This window comes from Gopherus evgoodei, chromosome 8, assembly GCF_007399415.2.
Source record: "Gopherus evgoodei ecotype Sinaloan lineage chromosome 8, rGopEvg1_v1.p, whole genome shotgun sequence".
NCBI lineage: Eukaryota > Metazoa > Chordata > Testudines > Testudinidae > Gopherus > Gopherus evgoodei.
The window spans coordinates 60,034,796-60,056,229 of record NC_044329.1 but is presented as its reverse complement, the minus strand read 5'-3'; the positions used below and the strand labels follow the sequence as shown (position 1 = coordinate 60,056,229).

At 43.3% G+C, this 21,434-nt stretch overlaps 1 protein-coding gene across 2 annotated transcripts in view; it reads right to left on the bottom strand.

Moving 5' to 3' along the window:
• PLA2G4A (phospholipase A2 group IVA) overlaps positions 1 to 20,384 on the bottom strand; it is a 308,898-nt gene extending 288,514 nt beyond the window's left edge. Inside the window, exon 1 of one of the 2 annotated variants that reach the window (XM_030572624.1) lies at positions 20,219 to 20,384. The gene's annotated coding sequence lies outside the window, so the exon portion shown is untranslated. The remainder of the gene's footprint in view (positions 1 to 20,218) is intronic. The other variant, XM_030572622.1, reaches the window with a different exon arrangement.
• Positions 20,385 to 21,434: the final 1,050 nt, after the last annotated feature.

The following is a 21,434-nucleotide window of genomic DNA, read 5'->3' as shown; positions in this document are numbered from 1 at the left end:
AGATCACCAGAACGTCTAGTTTGACCTCCTGTAAATCACAGGCCACTAAACCCTCCCAGTTACCACTGCACTGAGCCCAATAACACTGATTAGTCTAAAGAATTACAGTCCTCTAAAGAATCAACTATTGTGTGCCACAAACAGAGAATAGGCATCAACGAAGTATACCAATGCCAGAGGCGCCTACAACAGCAGAGAATTTATTTTGTGAGATATTCACCCGGATGATCCTAGCAAGTGACCCATGCTGCAGAGGAAGGTGAAAAGTCCCTGCCAATCTGACCTGGGGAAAAATTCCTTCCCAACCTTGAATCTGGTGATCAGTTAGACCCTGGGCATTTGAGCAGCTGAGAAAGAATTCTCAGTCCCACCTCAGAGCACTGGCCAACCCCATCCAATGTCCCTGCTCCAGCTGTAACCATTGCTGATGCTTCAGTGGAAGAGAAAATAAAGGAAATATGTTGAGGGGAGGGGGTTCCTTCCTAACCCCTGTGGGATACCAGCTGAAGCATGACATTAAGAACATAAAACATAGGATCAAAAGGGACCCTTTGGACCACTGACCCCAGCCCACTGCCATAGGAAGCAGTCATGTTATACAATCCCACTCAAATTTATCAAGCTCTATCTTAAAGCTAATTAGGTTATTTGCTCCCACAGCTGCTACTTTATCCTCTGATGGTTCAAAACCATTTTCTAATTTCCAGCCTAAATTTATTCATGGTCATTTTATACTTATTTGTTCTTGTACCAACATTTTCTTTTAATTGAAAATAGCTCTTCAGACAACCTCGTGCTTAGCCTCTGATGTATTTATAGAGGGCAATAAGATCCCTTCTCAGCCTTCTTTCTGCTAGGCTTGTCTAGCCAAGCTCTCTAGTCTCCTCTCACAAAATAGCCTCTCCAGTCCACTGATCATCCTAGCCACCGTTCTCCGCATCTGCTCCAGTTTGAATTCATCTTTCTGAAGCATGGGTGACCAGAATCCTACATTATATTCCAAATGATGTCTTGCCATTGTGGCATTAATGCTTCCCTATCCCTATCCCACCATCACATTTGACTTTTTCACAATGCCTCACACAACGTGGCCCTGATCCCTGACTGGGACCACTAAGTGCTACCACAGTACAAACAACAGGCACCCATCTTATACTCTGAACACCATTACAGTGTTAAAATGGGACCGTATCCAACATAATCAAATAATGCAAATAAAAATTAAATAGTGAAAAAGAAAAAGCTAGCATGCATCCCTTCATTCCTAATTTTGAAATGATGAAGGCATGGATAAATGTAGCAACATTTGCATCTGACAGTTTTAGCTATTTGTGAGTATAAAAAGACATGGAAGGCATGGTTGGTTTGTTTTTAAAATATTATAGAGGATTTGTTCCCTTGCTTATTTTTATATTAGAAATTCAGGTACCGTCTACCATAGAAGATACTTCTGAATGGAGAACTAATATATCAATGACATCATAATTAAAGAGAATCAAACCTGGAGATTCTTAATTCTTACTTTTAAAAGCCCTTGGATTTTAGTTTGTTTGTGTAAACACTTAATGAACTACAGTTACTAATTAATATTGTGGAGAAATGAAGTCTTTCTTAAAGATGCATCCCACACACCTCTACAATTAAAGTCTAAGGAATCACAGCATAGATGATCCAAGACATCTAGTAGATCCCTCCAGCAAAACCAAGGAAGATCAGAATTTGTGTGATATTTCTAACATAAAAAAAATGGAGGGAAAATAAATATCAGGTCCTCTTTATATATCCTTAAGTAGCAAAAATGGGCACATTCTCAGTTTTTAAAAAATTCTTAATCACTGATCTTAAATTCTGGTATTGCTTCAATATACCAAGTAACAAAAAGCCTTCTTTACCATGAGATAAACTAAACAATCCCTTGAAGAACATTATCTCTATTGTTTCCTAAAGAGAGAGGCATTAGCTGTAGTGAAGTATAACAAAGCAAACATCACGGAAGCTCTACAAGTCAATCCTCACTAAAATGATTTGGGTGTTAGAGAAAAAGAGGTAGCTAGTCATTTGCAGACATTCAGGGTGGCTGAGAAATTTTATATTACGACTGAGTGGTGGAGCATAATACAACTTCCCATTTAAATTCGGCCAGATTCAGAACTGCAGACACAAAAACAGTGTAAAGTTAAGTCTACATCTGAAAATAGCTAAGCTCACAGGAAACAATGCAGAAAGAGAAAGTGGAACCCATGCAGCTGGTGTGAATATGGAGTGGTGGTTAGTGATGTGGTAGTGGAAGTTAGTTTCCAAATCTATTTGCCCATTCATAAAGCCTGAAAAAGAGAAATCTAATGAAAAAGCTTGCCTTGGAAAGACTTCCAGCCTGTCTTGGAAAGATTTCTGGTCAAATGTTGTACTCCAGAAGAGGTTATAATAAAGTTGAAGGGCAGCCAAGCTTTCTGGTGTTATCTGAACATTCTGAAGCTCATCCAATACTGGGTACAGTAAAAGTTGTTCAGTTGTGGGGTCGAGGTCTCCATATCACATTCATCCTAATCGTCTGTGAGAGGTCCTCTGCCTTGGTTCAAGCAGCACCAAGCACTGAAAAGACTTCTTGCTACCTATCTTCAGCAGTTTGAAAGAGACATCCAGGTGCACATCATCTATAAGTACAGGTCAAGTTGACTGAGCACTGAACTACAACACAGGAAACTTGATCTCTATTCAGGTAAGTCACTCCCCTTCTCTGTCACTCAGGTTCTCTATCTATAAAATGGAGATAACGTAAAGTGACTGGGTTGTAAAATACCCTAACTCAGGGCCTGATGGGCAGCCGCTGTGTACAGAGGCACCTGACGCTTGCCCAAAAAAGTCTTTACTGAATTGTAGCTATAGTATGTTTGTAATCTTACTTATGAAGTACATGGAGATGCATGCATAGGAAATATTTTAATAACCATCAAGTTCACCATTATTGTGGCTTTCCAGTTTTTTCACCCCTCTCTCACCTTTTCATGGGTCTAATTTTTTCTTTACACAGAATACTTTTTCTTTCAGTTCCTTGATGAATGCTTCCAAGATGCCAACATCCCTTGAGTAACCATAAAACTATATAATCAGAGCCAGAAAAGATTCCTGAACACTTAAATTAGCCTCAGAAAGAACTCATAACCCCTTTTAGAGAAAGTACTGGCAGCAGTACTGAGAAATGGAGTATCATCCCAGGGCACTTGGCTGCAGTCTAAGCTATATTAAAACACACTTTATGACAACAAATGACAGATTTGCCCACAAAGGACTGCTTAAATAAAAACTGGCAGGAGTTCTGAGGAAGAGAAGTATATTTTTAACTAGTTTTAACTACAAGTTTAGCTTGCCACATAGCCTGAACCATATTATGCAGAAATATAGTTAGGTAAAAGGGTGAGGTCCAGGGACGGCTCCAGGCACCAGCATGCCAAGTGGGGGCCTGGGGCAGCAAGCCACGGGGGGCGCTCTGCCGGTTGCTGCAAGGGCAGCAGGTAAGTTGCCTTCGGCGGTATGCCTGAGGAGGGTCCGCTGCTCCCGCAGCTTCAGCAGACCTCCCACAGACGTGCCACCAAATCCGCGGGACCGGGGACCTTCCACAGGCAAGCCGCCGAAGGCAGCCTGCCTGCCGTGCTTGGGGCGGCAAAATACTTAGAGTCACTCCTGATGAGGTCGTCGGCATAGGATGCTATGACATCTAACAAAACCATTTGCCCAGCCAAAGGCTGCACTGGCAACTTCCAAACTCCAGTTAGTGGTACTTAATTTCACTAAATGGAGATGACTGCAACCGCCCTCAAGTTTAGGAGAGATTTTGGAACAAGCATCTCTCCATAAACATGCAGGAAATATGGAGCCTTCCACCAATATGGAAGGTCGCTAGTTCAATTTTGACGGAAAGTCATTTACCATCTGTCAGGTGTTCAAAGCCCTAGGTCAGTGATTCTCAACCTTTCCGGACTACTATACCCGTCACGTCCTCAGGAGTCTGATTTGTCTTGCATTAAGTTTCACCTCACTAAAAATTTACTTGCTTACAAAATCAGACATAAAAATACAGAAGTGTCACAGCACACTATTACTGAAAAATTGCTTACTTTCTTATTTTTATCATAATTATAAATTGATCAAAATATAAATATTGTATTTACATTTCAGTGTGATACTTGAGCCTATTTTTCACTTGTGAGCCTTGTCTGAAGTCCGAGTCCCAAGCAGCAGGGCTGAAGCATGTAACTTAGCTTCACAGGGACCCCTGTGGCTTTGGGTAAGAGGCAACTGCCCTGCTTTCCACCCTATAATGCCAGGCCTGCATTTGTGATCCCCATAAAACCTGTCCCGTAACGTGAAGTTGAGAACCACTGATCTAGAGGAGTTGAGTACCTCATGGAAGACCTTGGCATAACCCTACAGGTATATGTACCCCTGGTTGAGAACCACTAATCTAAGTGAAGCAAGCTGGCAATCTCAGTTCAGTTCTTAGTGGTATGGTGCCAATGTCACCAGAACACCATCACAATAAGCACTAACGGGCCTGCTTGTTGTGGAAAACCAAGGATTGGATGGATTGGATTTACCACTCAGCACTAAATGCGGATGTGACATTACCCAGGGTACAGTCTGGACCAATGAACAGCTGTTCCCCCTCAATTCTCCAACCTGAGATGCTTTTTACACTGCTTTGCTGTGAGAGTAACCCCTCCTGGTCTGCTCACACACAGCCCCCAGCACTTAAATGACTCCCAAATATACTGCAAGAGTGCTGCAGCCAGTCACCCTTGAATTACAGTTCAGAGCAACACCAACAAATTCCTAGTCCCAGACAGTCCCCCAGAAATGTACATTTTGTACTGCCCAGCTCTTTCCTGATCAATATAACCTCATATGAAGTCTGTCATTTTATTAATAGAAAATAATATGCGCAGATTCTGTTATTCCAAATGGAGCTCCCCAAACACTTCAATCCAAACATACTGGATTAGACTAAACAAAAAACAAGTTTATTAACTACAAAAGATAGATTTTAAGCAATTACAAGTAATGAAGCATAAAATCAGAATTGGTTACAAAAGGTAATGCCTAATTTAACAAGCTAGAGTTAATTCAAAACAAAGGTCTCTCTCACCACATTTTAGCAGTCTTAGTGGCTCATTCTTTCAGTCAGGATCCCTCCGCCAGTCCAAAGCTATTTTCTTTGTTCTTCTGGTGTTGTGGATGCCATGAATAGAAAAAAAAAGGGAAGATGACATAATCTGGAGCCTTTGCGCTTTCCATCTTATATTTTTCCTTTTTTGAGAATCATCTCCAGCTGAGGTTCAGGAGACAAAGTCTGTGTGGATGGAAATCCCCAGCTGTTTCTTTGTCAAATTGTAAATCTTCACTCATATCCTTTTTCCTGCCAAAGACTGGCCACTCAACCAGGTGATAATCCATTTGATTTTGTTGACACCTGGCTGAGGTGTTGATAGCCTTTTATCTCTGGGGGTCTGGTTTGTGCCCCAAAGGGAATGAACAGACAGGTTATCATCAAGTGATCAATGCCCTGTAACCCAATCCCAGCGTCTGGCAAACAGAGGCTAGAGACACCATTCCTGCCCATCCTGGCTAATAGCTGAAAAGTCCCAGTCTTATTAATCTCTCCTCATACGGAAGCCATTCTATACCCCTAATCATTTTGTTGCCCTTTTCTGAACCTTTTCCAAGTCCAATACATCTTTTTTGAGATGGGGCAACAACATCTACACTCAGTATTCAAGATGTGGGCATACCATGGATTTATATAGAGGCAATATGATATTTTCTGTCTTATTATCTATCCCTTTCTTGATGATTCCGAACTTTCTGTTTGCTTTTTTGACTGCCGCTACACATTGAGTGGAGGATTTAAGAGAACTATCCACAATGACTACAAGATCTCTTTCTTGAGTGGTAACAGCTAATTTAGACCCCATCATTGTATATGTATAGCTAGGATTATGTTTTCCAATGTGCATTACTTTGCATTTATCAACATTAAATTCCACCTGCTATTTTGTTGCCCAGTCACCCAGTTTTGAGAGATCCTTTTGTAGCTTTTTGCAGTCTGCCTAGGACTTAACTATCTTGAGTAGTTTTGTATCATCTACAAATTTTGCCACCTGTTTACCCCTTTTTCCAGATCATTTATAAATATGTTAAATAGGACTGGGCCAAGCACCATTTACCTCTCTCAGTAACCAATCCATGAGAGAATCTTCCCTCTTATTCCATGACTGCTTATTTTGATAAAGAGCCTTTGGTGAGGGATCTTGTCAAAGGCTTTCTGAAAATCTAAATACACTATATCCACTGGATCTCCTTTGTCCACATGCTTGTTGACCGCAAAGAATTCTATTACATTGGTGAGGCAGGATTTCCCTTTACAAAAACCATGTTGACTATTTCCCAAATTATGTTCATCTGACAATTTTGTTCTTTACAATAGTTTCAACCAATTTGCACAATATTAAAGTGAGGCTTACTGGCCTGCAACAACAACACATTAGATGAAATTTACCCTTTTTCTGTTCGTGAAGAATCTATACAAATACTTTTTTTAACTCGTTATTTATCAAATTTGTTCATGAGTCAATAGCATTTGGGCCATATATTGTTTGTGAACTGCTTATATTGCATATTCCCTCAAACATTCAATACTTAGAATATGTTTTTCTAGTCTTTTCTTTTACACCAGTTATATAGGTCATTTGTTCCTGTTCCCTGATCTGATGATCTAATCTTTATAAACTTATTTCCACTTCTGCCAAAGGCAAGTTTTCTTTCATTCCAAAACAAAAAATAGTTTTTTTATTAAAGTAACCTCAGTTAGTGAGCCATCTACTGTATTTTGCTAACATTCGCACCAACAAAATTTCAAATTGTAGAAATGTTGATGTACATAAAAAACAAGAAACTTAAACCAAACTTTTCAAGTTTCGGTGACTAAGGATACAGTCTTAATTCCATATTTTAGGTATTAAATAATTGTGTCCTGATTTGTCAAAGGGAACTGTGGAGGCTCAGCAGCTCTGAAAAAATAAAGCCACATGTACTTGTGCTCAGAGGTATAGCATTATTTATTTTTGAGAAGTCATGGAAGACGGGAGAGATTCCAGAAGACTGGAAAAGGGCAAATATAGTGCCCATCTATAAAAAGGGAAATAAAGACAACCTGGGGAATTACAGACTGGTTAACTTAACTTCTGTACCTGGAAAGATAATGGAGCAAATAATTAAGCAATCAATTTGCAAACATCTAAAAGATAATAAAGTGATAAGTAACAGTCAGCATGGATTTGTCAAAAACAAATTGTGTCAAACCAACCTCACAGCTTTCTTTGACAGGGGTAACAAGCCTTGTGGATGAGGGAAAATGGTAGACATGGTATATTTTGACTTCAGCAAAGCTTTTGATACCATCTCAATGAAACTAGGGAAGCTACTAGGGAAGCTACTACAAGGTGGGTGCAAAACTAGTTGGAAAACCGTTCCCAGGGAGTATTTATCAGTGGTTCACAGTCACGCTCAAAGGGCATAACGAGTGGGGTCCCACAGGATCAGTTCTGGGTCTGGTTCTGTTCAATATCTTCATCAAGGATTTAGAAAATGGCATACAGAGTACCCTTTAAAGTTTGAAGATGATACCAACCTGCAAGGGGTTGCAAGTGCTTTGGAGAATAGGATTAAAATTCAAAGTGATCTGGACAAACTGCAGAAATGGTTTGAAGTAAACAGGATGAAATTCAATAAGGACAAGTGCAAAGTATCCACTTAGGAAGGAACAATGCACACATACAAAATGGGAAATGACTGCCTAGGAAGGAACACTGCGGAAAGGAATCTGGGAGACATTGTGGACCACAAGCTCAAATGAGAGTCAACAGTGTAACGCTTTGGCAAAATAAGCAAACATCATTCTGGGATGTATTAGCAGGAGTGTTGTAAGCAAGACACGAGAAGTAATTCATCTTTACTCTGATTAGGCCTCAACTGGAGTATTGTGTCTAGTTCTGGATGCCACATTTCAGGAAGGATGTGGACAAATTAGAGAGAATTCAGTAAAGAGCAACAAACAAGGTCTAGAAAACATGACCTATGAGGGAAGATTGAAAAAATTGGGTTTGTTTAGTCTGCAAAAGAGACAACTGAGAGGGGACATGATAATTTTCAAGTATGCAAAAACGAAGAGGAAGAAAAAAATTTCTCAACCTCTGAGGATAGGATAAGAGGCAATGGGCTTAAATTGCAGCAAAGGAGGTTTAGGTTGGACATTAGAAAAAACTTCCTGTCAGGGTGGTTCTGACATTCCCCTCTGGTGTTATCTGGACTGATGATCTGCTAAGTCACTCCAATCCTTGACTTTGGGAGCCAGCCTTACCTGCTCTTCTGCGAGAACCCTCACTCCTGGGCTGTTCATGTACAGCCTCTGGCATGTAAGCTGCTCCTTGGATTGTGTGACCGAATGACACCAGCCAGTATCTCCAGTCCCAGACACAACCTCTGTCTTGCAGTCTCAAGTTATGCTTGCTGGACACTGCAAGCTTATGAGAGTTCATCAATTTAATGAAGAAATTTATATGCACCAGGCTTGTTATCCCTAGGGGAGCCTCTGACATACTTCAAACCAGACTCACTGCTTCAGGTAGAATAGACAAATTTATTAACTATGAAAGATAGATTCTAAGTGATTATAAGTCAAAGCATAACAAGTCAGATTTACTCAAATGAAATAAAAGCAAAAACACATTCTAAGCTGATCTTAACACTTTCAATGCCCTTACAAACTTAGACGCTTCTCACCACAGGCTGGCTGGTTGCCTTTAAACCAGACTCTTCCCTTTGATCAGCGCTTCCATCATGGTGTCTGTAGCTGTAGGTGTAAGAGAGAGAGAGAGCATGGCAAACGTCTCTTCCTTTTATAATGTTCTTTCTTCCCTCTTGGCTTTGGTCCCTCCTTCAGAGTCAGGTGATCATTACCTCATCACTGTTCCAAACTGACCAAAGGAAGGGGGGTGACTCCCTTGAGAGTCTAACAGATTATTTTGTTGCTGTCTAGGCCAGCGTCCTTTGTTCCTGTGAGGCTGGGGTGGGTTTGTCCCATACCTGCCCTGATGAGGTGTGAACTGCCTCTCTGCTCTTGGAGAGTTTTTGCCTGGGTTTGCTTTAAGCCATTAGGATACAATTTCAGCCTTATAACTATATACATGAAATTATAACCTATAAACTTACTATAACATTATTGTAACATTACTGTGACATCACTATAACAATGCTCTGTGCATCATGAGCCTTCCGAAGACACCCAACATGAGAGACTTTGCATTGGATATCACACAATCATTTTATAAAGATGAACATAGGATGTAGGGTGTTCCCCTGAGGTAGAGTGTCACAGTGATTAAGCACTGGAATAAATTACCTAGGGAGGTTGTGGAATCTCCATCCTTGGAGACTTTTAAAAGCAGGTTAGACAGGAATGGTCTAGATAATTAGTCCTTCCAAGAGGGCAGGGAACTGAACTAGATGACCTCTTGAGGTCCCTTCCAGTTCCATGATTCTATACTTTCCAACTGTTGATATTCAGCATGCGGACATCAACATACTGACCATAGCCTTGCATAATTGAACATGAGGACTTCCTATGAATGTATCAACCAGCCTCACACACATATCCCTCCTGCCTGCAACTAAAACTTGGAAGATGTCATAACATAGTCAGCAGTGGTGCCAGGAGATTAGGAAATGAGAAAGCAAAGAGTCAGAGCCAGCAGCCAGGAAAGAGAGCAGAGACACAGACAAGCAATTATTTTCAATTACTCAGGGCCTGTTTCTGCAAACCTTATTCAGACAAGCAGCCCTACTGTGTTTGAGAGTAAGTACTACACTTGAGTAAGGGTTACAGAATCAGGCCTATAGGAAGCATGCTGTGAAGTTCTCATCAAGTCTACTGTTTGTATTTTTAGCAAGTCTTTTCCCCTATTGTGGCTTCAGGGATCAGGGTTCTGTTGAGCACTGGCATCTCACCCTGAGAGAACCAGCGAGGGGGTGGAAGTGCAGTCACTGAGGGGAGAGGAGAGTTCCAGACCACCCTGGATCTTGGAAATCTAGACCCAGGCCCAGAGCACTCTGTTTTTCCCCCAAACTCTCACTGCCTTCTGAGGCCACTTCCTCTCCCTCAGCGGACCACATTCCCTCTCCCACAAGTAGCTCTACCAGAAATCCTGGAACAGGGTAGTGTTATTTCAAGTGTTATTCAAATGGCTCCTTTAAGGGTGGAGAGGAAAGGCTTGTGAAAAAATAAACAGATAAAACTATTAAGTTACTTGGCTTTACTCAGCCAAGAAATCTAGCAGGAAAAGACTTTCCTTGAGAGATATCCCAGCATTTTCCATTTTCTGACAGACAGAAAATATCAAAAGAATAACATTTCTCATATTATTTTGCTACTTCCACTTGCAATCCTGGCAACCATCAGGAAGTGCAGAGGTGTGTGAAAAATGGAAATGTAACTCCCATTTAAAAACAGAACTAAACACATTTGTCTAAATGGTAGAAAAGATTCTGTTTGGTTTCAGATCCAGTTTTGGTTGTTTTTTAATTTATCCAGACAGATTCACCTATTCCTATTTCATTGTTTTTGTCCAAATGAATGTAGAAATCTCTAATCCTAAATGAAAGACTAGTAAATGAAAGACTTGCTTACTAATACAAGAATGAACTAAGAAAGGCACCCAAGAGATAAGTTAGAGAAAAATCTGTGGTGGAAGTTGCTTTATAGACTGAAAAAATGAATGTAGTACAACCTTGCCTGTCTGAAGATCTCAGAAGATTCCGATTATTAGGTGAGTCTCCTCAGACTTTTAAATGTGTGCAAGTTTAAATGATTGTGAGCATACACCTCAGTGCCAATCATCTACCCAAAGGCTATTTGCCTCTGTAATTCTGACTCCAAAGAGCTGCTAAGAACTAGACAGCTAGAATTTCCCTGCTGTGGTGGTTTAAAACTCCATAGGGCTGGAGATTTGGTTTTGTGAAGCTCCTGAGTTCTGTATAATTGAAGCTCTAGCTTTCTGTAGGTTAGCAGCCCCATAGAATCAATATATTGGGGGGGAGGGTAGTTCAGTCCTGCAAAGCTCTTACACATCACATGACTGAAGCGCCAGTTATTTAGTCCAGCTTTGTGTAACTTTCTGCATTAAAGTGATAAACATACTAAGGCTAATTATATGGCTAATACACTATGAGAAGGTAGCTGGCCAGTGGGGATTGCTGATACGTACTTTATTAGAAAACTTTAACTCAGTTGGGCAAGTAACTAGTCTATGTAACTATGTAACCACATTTCTGAGTTCTAAATTAACTGAAACCACTCAGAAAAAGGATCTGGCCTTTACTGTAGACAGTTAATTAAAACTTCTAGTCAACATGCAGCAGCAGTCAAAAAATGCAAACCAAAATGTTATTCAGATGTATAGAGAATGAGGGGAAAAAAGTATTAATGAAAATATTACAATTTGTTATATAGACCAATGGTTGCTCTCACTTCAAGTGCTCTCTTCAGTTCTGATCCCGCCATCTCAATAAGGAATTATACCAAAAACATTTTAGAACCCAACATAAATTGCATATTATCAGAGATTATTAAAGCAGCTCATCCAGTCCAGCCAAAAGTTGTCAGTAGACTTCAAAGTCTTCATACTTCAGGAAATAGTCAACAGATGGACCTTCAGAGAAGTGATGGCTTGTTATAAGTCCCTAGGAAGAGAATGAACTTGATCCTAACCTGAGATACTCAGGTATTCATCCCTTCCTATTTCTGAACATCAGTGACAGCCTTAGAGGATTTTAGAGGAGTTCTTCAGAAATATATAGTAGTATCACACTATGGTCATTTTCCTGCAATGAGCTCTATGCAGGCCACTGGATTCACTGCGGCAGAGAACCTTGCAACACAGCCTCAGTGTCTCAGGTGAGAATCTAATCCTCCTGAGACCTATACTTTCATGTCCCAAAATTATTGTTTGTATAAAAGAAGGCATAATGTAATGATATTTATATATGGAGATTTGATAATTTATAACCAATAGATAGATTCCTTTCCTCCACTCCTGTTTCAGAGATTTGAGGCTCTTTACCTACTTCCCCCCCCCCCCGCCTTCTGTTTTATGTTATTCTGTGCACTGGCATTACAGCTAGCTCGCGGGACCACCATTGTCTAAAAGAGTTCAGAAAAGAGAGCTCACAGGCCTAATTAGGTGCTGTGCTAAGAGGAGAAAGCTCAATTAAAACACATTCAGTTGGACATTAAAATGTGGAATCTTTTATCCTTTTTGTAGGAAGTATCAGACACTATTCATACAGCCTGCTCCCTGGAATCATTTCAACATTCTAACAATCCCAAAAAACCAGACATGTCCTGAATCATTCAAGTTGAGACAAAATAAACAAAATCTTACATAAAATAAAAAAGTCCAAGGAAAAGCCAGCATGAGTAGTAAGTAACCTTCTGTTTATATAACTGAACCCTCCTTGACCAAACATTTTTTTCAATTAAGGAAAGCTAAGAAACAGAGAACAGATGTCTAAGACTCCATATGACCTTATTTCCTGTTGAATGCTTAACTAACAGTTCTCTATGTCATTCTGCTGATGTGCTAGAGTGCATTTACAGCAACCGAATTCACTTGGCACAGTGACACAACAGGGAATCTGAATGTTTGATTCAGTTTCTATTATGGAACATTTTCTACAGCATGTAGTGTAGTGTAGTGTCTCATCACGTATGACAGTGTAAGCCATCCATTCACTACTCATACTACTTGCACCTCATACTACCAATTAATCATACTACTTGAGGCTCTCTCATGCCAGAGGAAATAAATAACTTTCAGATAAAGACCCAGCCCTTTTCAAAGGTGACATATTACTCTGCAAGCTGTTAGAAAAAAAAATCACTCTGTTTACACTTAATCACCAGATTAAGTTAACTGAGTGAAAGTTCTAATTTTGTTTTTAAGTAATTTTAAATTTATCAGATTTTCTAAACAGGACTAGTATATTGGTGTAGTCATTGGATACCGAGTACTCTATCATCACTAGTGCAAGTAGGGTGGTACTCTACCGTACACAGTACCAAGCAAGAGATTTTTAGCTGGTACAGAGTACCAGAAAGACTTGGGGTTAGCACCCCCATCTGGGGGGGTGGGGGAAATGCACTCTGCTTCTTAAAGGAGCAGAACACTAATAGGGAGGGCATTCATTCTTTATATGGCTTTAACAGCACAATACATATGCTAACAAACTTAAACAAAGGCCTTTTTAAAGTTTGTTAGCATCTGTATTGTGCTGTTAAGCTGGTCAGGAGTCCTTAAGAGGGGAGTGGGGGGGGGGGGGAAGGAAGGAGTTTAAACAGTGTTTTTGATTCTATTTCTCCCCATTGCTCTGAATTATCTATTACATTCATGTCACAGATTTGCAAACCTAAAAACCTGTGTTATGCTTTAAACCACCTCAGCACATATGCGGTTTATGAACATTAAAAAGTTAACTGCAAAGGAACGCTGAAGTCCATTAACCTGAATGTATGCCGGTCATTATACCCTCACTGACTAAAGGTGCAGTAACACCTGAACAGCTAAAAATTAACCTTGCCGTTTTAGGCTAAACAGAGTCATGTCACTGGCTCCATCTCTGTTGTTACATAACAGATAACAAAACTCCAGTGGGGCATGGTGCTAACACATAGGGTCTCAGGTAGGTGGTGTGATTTTTCAGAATCTCTTGGGAATAGTCATGTAGGTAAAATAGCTGGTACTTATAATTAAGCTATTTTTATGCATGTATATTCATCTTGGTATCTGAAGTTATGGATATTAGCTATGCGTACTACATGTTTGCTCCTGTGGTAACGCCCACAAGTATTTAGCCAGCACATGAAGAGACAAGTCAAGCTGAATGGTCCATTAAGGAACACTTCACTTACAATGGACCCCGTAAAATGCCTGTCTACACTTAATGGATTTTTTGTGAACATTCTAACTAGAATATGGGTGGGGGTGATGGACATGTAACTTGCCCATGTGACTCCAAACACCATCTTTGACAGGGAGAAAGATTTCCCTTTACTTGGCAGAAGCTAAAAGGCCCTGGCCTGGAAACATCTCCATTTTGCCTCTTTCCTGCTCCAGTATCTGAACTATGAACATATACTAATAGGAGCATTCTAATCAAGGGATTGGGGACTTTAAGGTAATCTGGAGCCTTCATATTTCTTTGATCCTTTGCAGGTGGACTTCTGAGTTGAATATGGTATAGACACTGTTCTAGCCTCATTGATTGCTGATTTCTCCCTTGCAATGGACAAAGATCAGATGTCTGCTGACTTTCTCACGAGTCAGCAGCCTTTGATACCTGTGGTATAAGCCCTTGCTTGAGTGGTTTTGTTCTTTTCTTCCCAAATGTCAAAGCCTGTTCCCATTGAACTCAATAGCAAAACTTCTTTTGATTTCAGTGGGAACAGAATGTAGCCCCAAGACATCAGAGAATGTGATTTTGATCAACTGCTCATCTGTCCAGAGACAGTTGTCATGCATGTTCTGCCAGGCTGATTTTGATTGCCTCTCCTGTATGTCATGCTGAGGAAAATAATAAAACAATTTGGGCTGTAGTTCTATCAAGACATACATAGCCCACACAGTTCTATGCCTCTTTTCCATCAAACCCAGATGGCGCAGCATCTTTGCTTTCCTAGTGCCTGGCGGAGAGCAATACTTAGATAAAGGCAAACTGGCAGAAGCTTAGTTTGGACATAAGGACATAAATGTGTTAAGGGAAAGTGGGGTGATTGAAAACTTCTTAAATGGAAGAAAGATAGGAAGGACAATCTGGGGTGCTGCTGGATCCTCAGTGACACCTGGAAGTACAGGTGGCACTAGGGGCCCAAAGCATCATTTTGCAACTGCATGTTTAAATTTTAGACAGGTAAGCGGAGTGTCGGAGGGGATGAGGAGAGTGTGGGGGGCCCAGGCTGGGGGCAGGGCAGAGTCACATGGAGGGTCATCACATCACATGTCCTCCCTTGTGTCCCTCCCATGAGTGCAGTACCAGCAAGAAATGATGTCTATTTGCACCACTGTCTAACATCTAAGCCTATATTTATAGTGTCCTTCACAAAAAGTCACAGGACATTTTACAGCACAGTATTTTATACCATGCAGTGTGTGATACTGTGTATGTATGCATGGAAATGTGGACATTCACTAAAGGGTCTGTCCAGAGCAGAAGTCCAGCACAAAGTCCTTTGCATCACTTCAGTCCCATTTCGGTCCTTAATGGAGCAAAATTATGCACAGGACCTTCCTTACACTGATGAATTTTACTCTACACCTCGTAAACCAACCATTTAGCTTCCCAGCACTTCCAGGCTACCTGCTGTGAAGTCAGGAGCTGAGCCCCATAAGAGCCAGAGCTCCCAGGCTCTTTCACCATGGCAGGGAGCCTGGAAGCCCTGGCATGGTAGGGCTGCCCTAAAGCCACAGAGCTTGGTATTCTGGGGTCCTGATCTCAAGACAGTCCGCACAGCGGAGCTACCCCAGATCCATGGAGCCTGGAACACCAGGCTCCCTAGCAGCCCAGCAAGCTGGCAGGGATCCACTGGAACTCTGCCTTGGTTTCACCAAAAGTTTATCAACCAGAGATTTCCAAGCAACGTTTCAGGTTCAGCACATTTGCATTTCATAAAAAAAAATTCCAGCAAGCTCTAATCATAGGCAGCCACCTTCCTCAGTACTTTAAAGTGGCAATGTCAGCGCTATCCATAGCTGGAACCTATAGACTGCAGAGGGTATGCATATGTACAGGAGTTGGTTGGAGAATGTGAATAAAAAACTGAACATGTGAAAAATTAGCTTTCCATAAAAATTAAAAAAAAAGTCAGAATTTCAATGTCAGAACATTTCAATTAGCTCTAATATTGACTACAAGAATGTTTTGATATGTTTTCCCCCAAGAGAAGATTATCATTGAACAAAGTGTGTGTATCAGTAATAACACTTGGCACGTAGATAGTGCCTTGTCCTAAAGATCTCAAAGTACTGCTGCCCCTTTTTGACCCGAGCAGCTAGTCAAAGTTTGGGGCCCTGTTAGGAGCAGAAAATTGGTGATAGTCAAGTACTCTGACACATTTCTTAATTTTTTTTTTATTTTTTTTTTAAACAAAGAACATACAAAGCCCAGGCTTTCTGAATGCAGAAGAAATCAAATAGCAGGAAACAACCTCTTTTGATCACAGCAGGAGCACCCTTTTCAGCCCATACCCCTAATCTAAAAACCTCCTCCCAGGTTTCTTCCAGAGTCAACCAAACTGCTTTCAGCTGCTCCTTTAGGCTGTCTGGCCCGGGCCAGATTAACTTTTTGTGGGCCTGGCGCCAAACATATTTGTGGGCCCCCAAGGAGCAAGGTGCAGGGGGGGCAAGATGGTCAGTCTCCAGAGTGAAGGGCAGGCTGGGGGCAATGAGGCACAGCGGGGCGGGAGCAGCCCCGCTCCACGCAGCCCAGCAGGAGGACACTGTTTACAAACCTGCAGCTGCCAGATGCACACTGGCCTGCCCAGCCCTGTGCTGCCAGCATGCCCCTTCCCCTTGAGGGTGAGCCCGCACCACACTGCCCCTCTTTCCTAGTGCCCCACCCTTATGCCCAGCATGCCATCGCCCAGAGACCTCCACCACAAATCGCTATGCCCAAGCCCCCACCCCTCCCAGAGACCTCCCCTGCTGGCCTCCCACCACAACTGCACAGCACCCTGCACACCACACCACTTGCCCAGTGCCTCCTGCCCATAGACCTCCCCACTGCCCATCATCTCTCTCACAGTCCCACCATCACAGCTGCACAGCACCCCATATTCCTGAGGGGATTCTGCACCAAAAAATTAAAAATTCTGTGCACAATATTTTAAAATTCTGCAAATGTTATTTGTCAACAAATAAATGTGGAGGCTCCAGCATGGCAGTGGGAGCACAGGCCACTGGTTGCATGGAGGAAGGAGATCACCCTGCAGCCTCGCTCCTCCCCACCCCAGGACAAGGACTCAGCAGTAAGGCTGCACCCGACCCTGACACAGTACAAGGGCCAGGCCTGCCCCAGAAACACCCTGGGCCCCTGCCCCCCTGTTCCAGGCACACCAGGTGTGGATGAGCAGGCTTAGCCCAGCAGCAGGATCCAAGTGCAGAGGGACTTAGTGTGGGGGGATCCAGGTGGGGGTAAGAAAGTTTGCTGTGGGTCAGTCTGGCTGCGGGTGGCTCAGTGGGAGATCTGGATGCACAGAAGCTCATTGCCTGGTTCCAGGTGCAGGGGCAATGGGACTCTGCAGGGAATCCAGGTGGAGGCATTTGGGGCTCAGCGGAGGAGTCTAGGTGCAGGGGAGGTGGGGTTCATTTGGGTGGGGGTCCAGGTGACTGGGGCTCAGTGGGGAGGCTGTCTGAGGGGGCTCATCAGGGTGGTACAGATGCAGGAGAGGTAGGGCTTGTCAGGGTGAGGGTTCAGTAAGCCTGCTTAACAGGGCAGCCCCAGTTTCTGCCAAAGGGATGGCACATGCTGGGCTCCAGCCCCTGTCCCCGCTTCCCCTATCCTCATCCCATGCCCCTTCCCCACTGCTCCATCTCCTCCCCAGGCTTGGGAGGCAGGGTGGAAACCGGCCCCCAGTACGAGTCGGTGAAGCAGGTTGGGGCCTGGTCGCTCCACTTCCTGCCGCCCGGTGACTGCAAGGCAGGTCCAACCCCTCACTCAGGGAGCAATGGGAAGTGGAGTGACCCAGCCCCAGCCTGCTCCGCTCTGCTCCCCTGGCTCCCAGACTTTGGGCGAGTTAGGGAGCCTCCCCTCAGTACTCACCGGTGGCACAGAGCAGGCTGAGGCTGGCTCACTCCACCTCCCGCTGCCCAGTGAGTGTAGGGCAGACCCAACCCCTGCTGCAGTCCCCCAGGACACGTAGCTCAGGGGAGGGAGTTTGGAGAGGGGAAGGGGCAGAATGAGGGCAGGCTGGGGCACAGTAGGGGTGGGAAGAGGTGGGGCTGGGGCAGAGCAGGGGCAGGCCGGCCAGGGATCGGGCTGCCTGTGGACCCTTCTGACTCTGGCTGGGCCCAGCGCCATGACAAACCCAGTACTGGCTGTCTCTGTATATTTTCAGTTTCTGTGTCTTCTCTCTCACCCTACTCCATCCAAAACACAAACAAGCACCCCTGGTCGCAATACCCAGTCGAAACCTCCACCAACCTGGTGTGAGCTTCTGGACAGACTATTAGGCTTTGTTTTAGGTGAGCCTCCTTAATTTCTCTTACAACTGTCTTAAATGGGGGTAAATTCAAACTCATACATCAGTTTGAATGAGGTTTTAACTCAGCCCATAAGAAGGTTTCACCCAGCTCATAATGTATTGTCAGTGACAAGCAATGTCTGAACTCTGCTGTGAAGTACATGTTCCCTCTTTGACAGAAGAGGAAGTTGGAACACACAGATCTTAAGCAACTTGATGAGGTTATACAAAAGTCTTTGGCAGAGAACCCAGATGACATGTCTCCTGTGCTCTGGTCACAAGGCCTTCCCCTCCTGCTCTGACTCAGCATTCATATACCAACCGGAAAGCAGGTGACAGGACCTGCTACATCAGGTCTACACTACTCAAAGTTTCCCTCCCTGTCATAACATTTTTTCCCAGATCCGGACCTTAGCATCCAAAATATGGGTGTTAGCATGAAAACCTCCAAGCTTAGTTACCAGCTTGGACCCGGTATCGATGCCACCAGCTAAAAATTATACAGTGCCTAGCTCACTGTGGTCTCCCCAAAACCTTCCCTGGGGGACCCCCAGACTCAGATGCCTTGAGTCTTACAACAAAGGGAAATAACCTCCTCCCCTTGTTTCCTTGTTACTTCCTCCCAGGCTCCCCTCCCTGGACGAACCTAGGAGATTCCCTGCTTCCAGTCCTGGAAACACAAGTACCGAGAGATCTAATCTCTCCCACTCACCCAGAGGGTATGCAAAGTCAGGCTTAGTAAATCTAACACAAAGAGATTTTCCCTTTGACTTTTTCCTTCCACCAATTCCCTGGTGAGCTGCAGACGCAATTCCCTGGAGTCCCCACTAAAGAAAAACTCCAACAGGTCTTAAAAAGAAAGCTTTATATAAAAAAAAGAAAGAAAAAGACATTAAAAACAGTCTCTGTAATAAGATGACAATATACAGGGTCAATTGCTTAAAGGAAAAAAATGAATAAACAGCCTTATCCAAAAAGAATACAATTTAACACATTCCAGCAACTACAACATGTAAATACAAAAGAAAACAATATAAACCTATTGTCTTACTATCCTTCTACTTACAACTTGGAAACAGAAGATTAGAAAGGAAGGAGATAGAAAGATCACTCTCAGAGCCGAGAGGGTCAGACCCAAGACAAAGAACAAAGAACTCACATCCAAAACTTCCCTCCACCCAGATTTGAAAAAGTCTTGTTTCCTGACTGGTCCGGTGTTTGGTTCCCTGTGTTAACCCTTTACATGTAAAAGAACATTAACCCTTAGCTATCTGTTTATGACACACCCACAGGCTGAATCCTCAGGCAGCTAGCTAAGTTGTATTGATAGCTGCTTTGCACTACTGGAGAGCAACATAAAGCAGCCAGAGCATTAGGTAGAATTTGCATGTGTGTATACTTCCACACCTTGTCTTATCTTCTGACCTGACATTGAAAAAAGGAACATGAAGGCGTTTATACCTATTGTTTATTAGCAATGAAGAGAAAATGGACTTTCAAAAACTAAACAAATTTAATGGTCTGGCTAACTCCATCAGTTTTTCCCCATACGAGCTTTGGCCTGAGTCACTGGAATGAATTATCCCCTTCCCTAGGCTTCAGAGCCTGAGCTCCAGCCTGAGCCACAATGTCTGCACAGCTATTATTAGTGCAATAGCCCAAACCTCATGAGACTGAGTCTGCCAACCCAAGCTCTAAGACTCGCTACTGCAGGCTGCCACTCATTGTGCAGACATACCCTAAGGGTACGCATCTTTCAGCAACGCGTAGTGTACACACCCACGTGGCCCCCCAGCACAGACATAAATAGCAGCGTAGTTGGGGAGGTGAGTAAGGACACACCTGAAGGGCATGGGTACATCCACAAATACATACCTTACAGGCTCTCTACTCACCCAAGCTGCATCTCTATTTTTAGCAGTTTAGTGTCCCATTGCCTCCTTGCCTCTGGAGCTTCTCCCCTCCACAGGAAAAGACTCCAGCGGGGGGGGGGGGGAAGGAAGGCAGCGGGGCAAGGTTCTGCCAGCTCCCCACTGCTGGAGCACTTCCCCATAGCAAAGAAAGACTTCAGCAATGGGGAAAGTGCTAGTACAGGATATTCCCTGCTATCTCCCCCTGCCAGAGCCTTTCCTCACGGCAACAAAAGACTGCAGCAGCAGGAAACTGTTGAACCTTTCCCTCTGCTGGAGTCTTTCACAGACACATGTAGCTACACACTGCAGTCTGTACACAGCTTGCTTTTCACTGAGACTACATGTGCACTACAAGTGCCGACATGGCTATGTAGCATAAACTTATCCTAAGGGTCTCTGGGACCTGAACTTGTGGACTTGGTGTCCTGAGTGCTTGCTGACCTGGGCTGGAATGACTTGTGTGTGGATGGAAAGGAGGCTTGGTCCCAAGCCTGAGTCAGAGACCAGCCTTAGAGCACAGTGCAGACATATCCTAAGCGTACAGAACTTGCAGCCCTGGGGAGGGGGAGGACTAACATGTCTTTGAGCTCCCCTCACATCCTCCCAGTCCTGGGCTGTTCTGGCCCTTACCATAACTTGGCCTGTCTATGTTACTACATCCTCCCAGGCTGCAGCACTGCCTGGAAATGCCACAGCCCTGGGTGCTGTGGCCAAGTCCCTGAGGTGCCTCTCCCACCCCTGCACACCTCCTACACAGGGACTTGTAAGGAGGCCTCAGAGGGTCAGCCTAAGGCTGTCTTCCACTGTGGAAATCCTCCTCCAGCTGGATACAGAGCTTTTAGGAATTCTTCCCTTTACACTTGCAGTAAAAGGGCCAATGCACCCACAGTACATCAACTCAAAATTTATTTTGTTCCTTCATTGCTTCCTTCATATCCCGGCACACGATCACTTTTCTCAAATGCAATAATTATAATTTTTAAGAGAATATTTCCTCTTGCAACTCCTTTTTCTGGCATTATCTGCTGTAGAGCAATTTCACAATCATGAAAAGCGTATAAAATTCCAAAGGTGTTTTGTTTCCTTTAAAAAAAAAGCGGGGGGGAGGGTTGCATCAACTTTAACCTTATGACTTTGAAAATGCATTTGGCTGCAATTTGAATCCCCTTTACCAGGTA